Source organism: Zingiber officinale, chromosome 1A, assembly GCF_018446385.1.
Source record: "Zingiber officinale cultivar Zhangliang chromosome 1A, Zo_v1.1, whole genome shotgun sequence".
In the NCBI taxonomy this organism is placed as follows: domain Eukaryota; kingdom Viridiplantae; phylum Streptophyta; class Magnoliopsida; order Zingiberales; family Zingiberaceae; genus Zingiber; species Zingiber officinale.
In genome coordinates this window covers 140964027-140974177 of record NC_055987.1, presented here as the reverse complement: position 1 = coordinate 140974177, position 10151 = coordinate 140964027, and the positions used below count along the sequence as shown (strand labels likewise).

The window sequence follows — 10151 nt, the reverse complement described above, 5'->3', positions numbered from 1 at the left end:
GTTGCCATTTTTGTTCCTAAGTTTGCAACGAAAAATAAATTTGTTGCAAAATTGGCAACGAATTTGGCAACAAAAGCTTGCCAAATTTTTTTATAATCATATGATAAATTTTCGTCCCAAAATTCGTCCCAAAATCTGGGACGAATTTTGGGACGAATTTTGTAGATTCGTCCCAGAATTCGTCCCAGATTCTAGGACGAATTTTGGGACGAATTTTGTGGATTCGTCCCAAAATTCGTCCCAAAATCTGGGACGAAAATAATTTTGTCCCAAATTACGATAGAATTGGGACAACTCATTTTCGTTGCCAAATTCGTCCCTATATCAAATATTTTTTCCCAGCTTCAATTTATTTCTGCAATACTATCCAAATACATAAAAATAATATGCATTCAACACATCCTAATTTAACATCAACACATCCTAATTTAACATTCAACACATCCTAATTTAAGATCAACACATCAACTCATAATTCAAGAAATATAAAGATTTCAACAAAGTTTACATACAAGATCCATCTTGTTCAACAAAGTTTACAAGTTCAACAACCCAAGTCCATCATCCATCTAACAACACTAAGAATACATAACTTTGATCCCCAACACATCAACCCAAGTCATATTCGTGTGCCACAAAATCTTTGATCCCCATAAAATCTCCTTTGCCTACATAACAACAAACAAATAAACTGGATTATGTGTAACAAGAAAGATTGTAAATATTATACCATATAGCCATGTAAAAAGAATAATTAAAAACAAAACATAAATGTGAAATTCCTTAAACATTCTAATAAAAGCCCTAATTCTAATAAAAGTCATATTTACCAACGATATGAATCATCCATATCATAGCAACGGTAAATAAAATTATAAGAATTATTTTGAAACTAAGTACATGTATCGTAACTATGATACAACCTAATATAATTGGCACATCATATAGAGAGAAAGAGAGAGAGATCTTGTGAAGTATGGTATTAGGGTTCAAATTTCACACTTAGTTAACTTTATTTTTCATTTTAATTTGCTGAATTTATAGTTTTATCTTTGGTTGGTATTTAATGTAAACTAAAGGATGTTTAAAATAATTATTCCTTTCATTGTGTTAACTAGTTGACAATTTCATATGAATAACTTTAGCACATTTTTAACAACTCTTTGCAAAATTTTAAAGTAGGAGGATGCATCGTTATCTAGTAAAGAATTTTAGAATAGTGTGATGTAATTCTAGATGAAATATAGAACTTTTATGTATCTATATAGTTTTGAGATTGTACATAGATCAAATTCAGAACTTTTATGCATCATTATCATTGAAGACAAAACAAGAAAGAGCAGCTTATCAAAAAGAAGGAACACAATTAAACAACTATTTAAAGCTAACTTTAACATAATTATTTAAAGTTAACTTTATATAATTAAACAACTATAACATAATTATTTAAAGCTAACTGTATATATAGATCAGTAAATGCATATTAATGAACTTAGGAATACCGAAAAGAAGTGAACAAATACAGCTGTCTTCAACTACAGTGAGATCACACCAAATTGAGACCTGCACAAACAACATTATAAAATCAGGACAAAAATAAAGTCAGAGTATTAGAGACTCCATTCATATTGCCTAGTTATGCTTTAATTTTGTTACTGGTGCACAACTAATAATCATATAGATTAGTCTACGTCAAAGATAAGTCATCTCATACATTGACAGTGGAACAGTGCAAGAAGACAACAGACTTAACCTACAAATGGCAAAGTTGAAAAGTTAAAAAACCATTGATTAATGTGTAAAGAAGTAAACATGAGAAAAAATTCATCATACATTATTAAAATCATCAAAAATCATCACCGCCATCATCGTTATCATCGTAGGCATCATCATCGTCGTCATTGGGAGGATTTTGACTTTGAGCAGAGCTCAACTGAAGGTGTTTCATGATTAATTCTTGTTGTCGGCGCATATCTCTAATATCTTTCTCCAAATTAGCCCGTTCTAGGTCTCTTTGCACCCTTTCTTGGTCTCTTTGTGATATTATTTCCTTCAGATGGCTAACCTCATCAGTCAAGGTATTTATTTGGGTCGTAAGTGCTGATGTGGAGGAAGAAGTTCCAACTAATCTTTGGGTTCTACTCAAGGAACCCATCCCCAATATTCTTCCCCCTTTTGGTCCTCCACTGGCCTCTAACCATAAACTCAAATTATTGCCAACAGACTCCTCAGACCCCTGACTCTCGATACCAGCTTGTGAGCATGTTTGAGCTAGCTCGAGTTGATCATATTTTTCCTGTTTTGTAAAACACATACGATATTGATTAGATATAATAGAAACACATATAATATTAAGACAATAATGGTAGGTAACTAATTAAATTTAAACCATATATTAAGGTAAAATAAATATTACCTTGACTGCTTTTGCTCTCGCCCCACTCTATGTGTTATCTTTTTTTTTAAAAGTGCGAGTGAAAGTATCAATGAAAGAAGGCTCCTTCCCTGTCTCCTTGGTCTAAAAAAACATTATTTCAAATAATGAAATAATTTGATATATATTAAAAATTTATGAAAGAGTAAAACAATTACCATTCTCCGTCTATGCTCATCTATGTTAATGGAGCCTCCCGCATATATAGCACTTGAGTCACCAGAATTGTGAGATTGATTCATTCTATTAAGGTCACTCCTTTGTTTACTTTCCTCCGTTGCCCAAAATATAGTGATCCTCTCCCAATTTTCTTCAGTGATGAAGTTTGGCTTTTTCCCCCGACTCTTTGCGTGGCTTAATACATGTCTAATGTGATCGCCACATTTCTTTTTAAATATTCTTCGTATCTCCATTTCATCATTCGGGTCCCAATTACTTAAGCGCTGAAATAGAAATTTATTTTATTATATAATCACTATAAAATTGAAGTAAACTCAAGAAAATATACTTTGAACTCGCTCCACCAAAGTTGTTTTGTGGCTGATGGAGTGCTTGAATATGTCAAAGAATCCCCTCCCCAATGGTTGTTCACAATTCTATTTATTTCTCGAACAACTTGTACCGGATTTTCAAAGCTGCATTAAATTACAAAATAACGATGTTAAATAATTAAGAAATGTCTAACAAATAAAATATTTTATAGTACTTACGAATCACCGATGGGGACTAAAGGAGCTCTATCATTCCTAAACTCAGCAAATGAGTTTCTTGCTGAGTCGGGAGGATCTGAGTGGACAGGTAACTGCTCTGGGTAAGGTACTTGTGGCGGCAAATATGAAACCGGTGCAGAAGGTGTTGGTGCGGGTAGCACTAACGGTCTAACCCAGGTTTTGATGAATGACAAATAGGTTAAGTTAGTTGTGTTGTTGTCTGACACTTTGATCAAGTGTGCAGGAAAAGTCCAGCTAGGTCGACGGGCTGACCGGATAGCTGGCGAGAAGTCCAAGCGGGTCGACGGGCTGACCGGACGCTTGGCGAGAAGTCCAGCTAGGTCGACGGGCTGACCGGATAACTGGCGAGAAGTCCAAGCGGGTCGACGGGCTGACCGGACGCTTGGCGAGAAGTCCAGACGGGTCGACGGGATGACCGGACGTCTGGCAGGTAAGTGAGGTAAGTCACTGGAGGGGAGTGACTGTGAGGACGCGTTCCCGGGAAGGGGACATTAGGCGTCGATCCGGCTTAGATCCATTTCGGATATCTAAGTCGAGATCGTGACTAGATTCCGGTCTCGGAAAGACGGAATCTAAGTCATACTCTTGATGCTAATTTTTATTACTTAGCGTATCTGTAAAATTGTGCTAACAAACTGTGCTGCAGGGTTTATTTGCCTCGGACTAACACGCTTTTGCGGGTAGGAAGGCGCGGAATGGCCCGGGCGCTGGAAGGATCCAGCGCCGGAGGCAAATTTTATCCCGGACGACGCGTTGACACTTGGAGCATCTGGTTGGGAGTGTTCGTCACACCTGCACCGGAAGGATCCAGTGCCGGGCGGATATAAAGAAGCCCAGTGCGGAGCTTCAAGATATCAGTCTTCTGAGAACTCTGAGTCCAATCACTCTGCTGCTCTGCGCTCCAACAACGTTCACAAAGCTCCGACGACCCACTTCGGCTCTCCTTTTAATTCATTGTTTGTCGGTTAGCTTTGTTTTCTTTCTTTTCATTAGCAATATTTGTACGTAAATTGTAATTATCCGAATTGCTAGTGAATTGCCCAACGAAGGTACTCAAGGAGTACGGGCCTTCGAGTAGGAGTCGTCACAGGCTCCGAACAAAGTAAAAATCAACCGTGTTCATTTCTTTACTTCCTTACTTTTCCGCTGCGTTTTAACTCGAGATTTTCGAATCGATATTCACCCCCCCTCTATCGAATCTAACGGTCTTACAAGTGGTATCAGAGCGGGTACCGCTCTGATTTGGTGCAACCACCAATCAGACAAAGAGGGGGTCTTTTTAAAGAAAAATTATATATCGTTCGTTTTTAAAATAAAACCTTACGCCTTTCGTTTTTTTCCCTCCAAAACTGGTTTTGAAAAATACATCGTCATCTTTTCACTATTATTTAGTATCGACAAAACATTACATTTTCAAAAATTTGAGATAATATTTTTTATTAATATTTTAATAATATTTTATTATTTAAAAAATATATATAGTAGTGAAATATTTTTTTCAGCACTGCTAATCCAAGACCAAGTCTTGGGATTTTGTCTTTGTTTCATTGTGTGCAAGAAATGTCTTTTCAAGAAGGATGGAACCCCAATGAACCACCACTGTACGATGAAGATTTCAACTACTGGAGGCGAAGAATGGAATGCTTCTTAGGAAGCGTAGATATCGATTATATGCTGATATTGAAAAAACCTTCTCAGAACTCGGAGCTGAATAAAAACGTAAGTAAAATTATTTATAATATTTTACCTAACAATATTATATGCAGACTAGAAAAATACAAGAATGCATATGAGCTATGGACCCAGTTGATCAAGCTTCACGAGACGCCAATGGAGCTAGAAGATCAAGTTAAAGTCGAATCCGAACTCGAGTCAGATCCAACGGAGAAGCCTGCTGAATTAGGGGTTGCGCTCAAGGTTAGTAATAATTACCAAAACACCCTTGCTAGTAGTAGTTTAAAATATGTGCATGTTAATTTGGATATGTCTGGAAGGATATGTGAAAATAGTATACATGACAATACTTGCGAAAATACCCCTAGGATATTTTCTGATAAAATAAGTATAATTAATTTAGAAAATACAGAAAATCTAAAAATAATCAATAAATCTAAAAATTCGAATTTAAACCTAAACAAATTTGAAAATTCGAACAAAAAGGATGACAAGGTCAATATTAATCTAGACATAATTAATAAATTATTTAATAATCTAGACAATATCAATCTGGAAAATTCTATCCAAACCCAAGATAATTTAATTAACAAAAAATTAAATTTTAATGATAAGACTTATTTAATAAATTCCACTAATTATATCAACTTAAAAGGTAAAGAAAATATAAGGATAAAATCAAACACTTTGATAAAATCAAAACGAAAGTTAACAAACTTAAAATTAAATGTTAAAGATAACATATTAAACAAAAATAATCTAGAAATTTTAAAATTAACAATTAATAAAAAGTTAAAAGATAAACCTTTAAAGAAATATAATTCAAACAATTTAATTAACTCAAAAATAAATAAAAACCTAAACTTTAAAAATAAGCTATTAAAGAAAGATAATTCAATTAACCCAATAAAATTGAAAGAAAATTTAAATGTTAAATATACTCTTTTAAAGAAAGATAATTTGACCAATTTAATTAATTCAAAATTAAAAACTTAAATTTAAATTACAAATTAAACATTAAAACTTAACTAAAACCAACTCTAATTATACAAGAAATCTTAAAAAGAAAAATCAATAATTTAAGGGGAGGCTCCATAATAGCTGGCACCTCCAAAAATAACTTACCCGACAGGGTAACCCAAATAAACTAACCCGGCAGGGTAATTAGGATTAGTTAAAAAGTTTAACTTGAATCACGGTACGGTAAAGTTTTGGATGATAGTACGTTAGGGAAGCTTGGGCATCGCATGTCTAGAAAGATATGACTTCGATCTGGTGCATTTGGCCAAGTGGAACTGACCGAAGCTACCCTTAAACAGAACCTAACTAGTTAGACCAAGGTTTAGTACTAAGCTCCATGGATAGGACTATTCGGAAAACCTCGAAAGGTTGGTTACTTCTAATGACGTCCAAGTGACTCGCCAAGCTTAGAAGTTTATCCGAAGAATGCCTATTTGTTGATACCAAAGCTAAACCTGAATCTAACACAAGTTGAATCAAACTCTATAATTAAATCTAATTCATCTCACAAAATTGTAGGATTCCCTGATTGAAAATATAGATCAGGTGAGATGACTAAGGACCTAAAAGAAATTAATTAAATTAATTAAATTATATTAAATTAAAATTAAATCAATTAAATTAAAATAACATTTTCTTTAATTTAAAATTTAATTTTAAAAATTAAATTTAATTTTCTTTTACTTACAAATTTATTTTAAAAATTAAACTTAAATTATCTTAATCTAAAAATTATTTTAAAAATTCTTTTAAAAAATTTTAAAAATTATTTTGAAAATTATTTTTAAAATTCTTTTAAAAACTTTTAAAACTTATTTTAAAAAAAAATTTATTTTAAAAATTTTTTTAAAAAACTTTTAAAACTTATTTTAAAAAAAAATTATTTTAAAAATTCTTTTAAAAACTTTTAAAACTTATTTAAAAAAATTATTTTAAAAATTCTTTTAAAAACTTTTAAAACATATTTTAAAAAAAAATTATTTTAAAACTTATTTTAAAAAAAATTATTTTAAAAATTCTTTTAAAAATTTTTAAAACTGATTTTAAAAATTCTTTTAAAAACTTTTAAAACTTATTTTAAAAAAAATTATTTTAAAAATTCTTTTAAAAACTTTTAAAACTTATTTTGAAAATTATTTTAAAAATTCTTTTAAAAATTTTTAAAACTGATTTTAAAAATTATTTTAAAAATTCTTTTAAAAACTTTTAAAACTTATTTTAAAAAAAAAATTATTTTAAAAATTTTTTAAAAAACTTTTAAAGCTTATTTTAAAAAAAATATTATTTTAAAAATTCTTTTAAAAACTTTTAAAACTTATTTTGAAAATTATTTTAAAAATTCTTTTAAAAACTTTTAAAACTTATTTTGAAAATTATTTTAAAAATTCTTTTTAAAACTTTTAAAACTGATTTTAAAAAATTATTTTAAAAATTCTTTTAAAAACTTTTAAAACTTATTTTAAAAAAAAATTATTTTAAAAATTCTTTTAAAAACTTTTAAAACTTATTTTGAAAATTATTTTAAAAATTCTTTTAAAAAATTTTTAAAACTGATTTTAAAAAATTATTTTAAAAATTCTTTTAAAAACTTTTAAAACTTATTTTTAAAAAAAAAAACTTTAAAAAATTCTGTTAAAAATTATTTTAAACATTTTAAAAATTATTTTAAAAACTATTTTAAAAATCATTTAAAAAACATTAAAAAATTCTTTTAAAAATTATTTTAAAACATTTTAAAAATTATTTTAAAAAACTCTTTTAAATATCATTTTAAAAAAAACTTTAAAAAATTCTTTTAAAAATTATTTTAAAACATTTTAAAAATTATTTTAAAAACTCTTTTAAAAATCATTTTAAAAACTTTAAAAATTCTTTTAAAAATTCTTTTAAAACCTTTTAAAAATTATTGTTATTTTAAAAATTATTTTAACATAAAAATTATTTTAACTTAAAAATTATTTTAACTTAAAATTATTTTAATATAAAAAATTATATTTTTAAATTATTTTAACTTAAAAATTATTTCAAAAATTATTTTAAAAACTTTTAAAAATCATTTAAAAACTATTTTAAAAATTATGTATCATTTTGAAAAATTCTTCTTATTTTTTCACTATAATAAAATTCTTTTAACAAAAAAAAATAGTAATAAATTATTTCTATAGACTATTTTCACTTTAAAAATTATGATTTTGACTTTAAATTCATTTTTTTAATCTTAAACATCATTTTAACCTTAAAATTATTTTTTAACTGAAAATTAGATCTTAAATTAAAACTCATTAAAACTTAATTTAAACATTAATTTTCAACTTAATTTAACCTAACTGAAAATTAAAACTTAAAAATTTAACTTAAACTTAAAACTTAAAGCTAAATTAATCACTGATATTAATTTTAATCTAAAATCAATACTGAATTGAACGTATATTAATTGTCATTAAATAATTATAAAAATCATTTTAAAATCCTGCTAGAAATCCCTTAAAAATAATAATTATTATAATTATTTTAAATTCATTTAAAACTTAGACACCTAACTTAAAAACTTAAATTCCGTTAACTTTAACTTTAAACTTAATTATGTAATTAATAAGTAGAACTTAACTATTTAAGTTTAAAGAACTAAGCTTGATTTGATCAGAACCTAGGTTTAACCTTAGCAAAAATATTAAAATTACTCTAAGTCATTTTTCTTAATCAACCTTTAAAATATTAATTATTTTTATTAAAATATAATTAAAGTTTGACTTAAATGGAACCTTACTTAACCTTGTTTAATAACGAGTTTAACTTCAAATTACCACCAATTATTGAACTTCAAATTACCACCTTTAAACTAAGTCAATCCAACTTAAAAGGAAGTAAATGAAAAGTTAAATTATAACTAACACCTTCATCAATTAATACAAAATTTAGATTATAGCAAAATGTAATCAATAAATTATTAAGATTGATCAATTATTGAATTAATAACAACTTATCTTACTTAACATTACACTAAAGGTTAATTTATTTCAACTTAATCTAACATTAATTACGGTTAGTCAAATTTAAATGAACAATTTTATAAAGATAATTATACAATCGTCTAAAACACTTAGGTACGAAAATATGTTACGGTTGTAAAATTTTATATTAAGGGGAAGTAATAAATAAGGAGTATCAAATTAAGGGGGAGGTTTATTTTTTAATTATCTCCTTAAGTGTTATTTTTTAATCTTCTCTTTAAAATCTCTCTAGAAAATTCTACCTCAATTTAAAAAAAATATATATATCTACTTTGAATATTTTTAGCAAATATTTTCAAATTTTATGTCAGGTTCAGGGGGAGGAATTAATTAAAAATTTTCCTTTATATAAAATATTTTAAATCTTGTTTGAAAAATGTTCTCCTAAAAATTTCTTAAACCTACTTTTGAAAACTAACTCTTATAAAACTAAGTTGTTTTTAAGAATTGGGTTTTACTTTTTATTGAAAATTGATTCTGAAAATTAGATTTAACTTAGTTTTGAAAATTGTGGAAATTAGATTTTTCAAAACTTAAGTTTACAAACTAAGCTTCTCAAAATCATTTTCCTTAATTTTGAAAATCAATTTTCAATATCAACTTGCTTAAAATTGTGAAATTTTTTTTTAAAATTGTTTGTTTTAAATCACAAACTTTTTATCCTTTTTACTTAGTCCTTGAAAACTCAACTTTTCAAGTATTTTAAACCATGATTTTGAAACTAGTACTTTTGAACTTTAAAATTTTGATTTTTGAAAATTAGAGTTAATTATTTTACTTTATCAAAATTAGTTCTACCAAACTCCTTTGAAAACTAAAAGTAAAGTTCAAAATCAATATTTACAAACTGAAATTTGATTTGCAAAAACTCAAGTGTTAAAAATTATGAAAGTTAGATTTTTTCAAACTTAAATCACTGTCAAAAACTTAAGTTTTAAATTAAATCGTTTACAAACTTAGTGTTGAAAAATAAAATTTTCAAACTTAGTTTTGGAATTCTGGTTTTTGAAAACTTGTGTTTTGAAAATGAAAACTTAGCTAGCTTTCTAAAAGCTAAAAGCTAATGCTTTAAACAAATTTTCAAAAGCTTAAACTCCCCCAAGTCAACTTGACTATTTTTTTGCTGTTAAAAATTATACTTTTATCAATATCTTTGAATTTTTTTTACTCTACACTATGCTTGTTTACCCCTGCTTACTTTTTTATGAATGCCAAAGGGGGAGAAGGGTTAGGTGGTTAAGTTAGCTAAACCAATTTGAAAACACAAACTAACTTTAAAAC

The 10151-nt window shown here is 27.5% G+C and overlaps 1 long non-coding RNA gene across 1 annotated transcript; it reads right to left on the bottom strand.

The window, feature by feature from the left end:
• Positions 1–472: 472 nt before the first annotated feature.
• On the bottom strand, positions 473–1684 carry LOC122010413. Its single transcript, XR_006119883.1, has 2 exons — positions 1503–1684; positions 473–668 (listed from the first exon to the last, which is right to left on the bottom strand). It is a non-coding gene; the product is annotated as an uncharacterized LOC122010413 (long non-coding RNA).
• Between the last annotated feature and the right edge of the window lie 8467 nt (positions 1685–10151).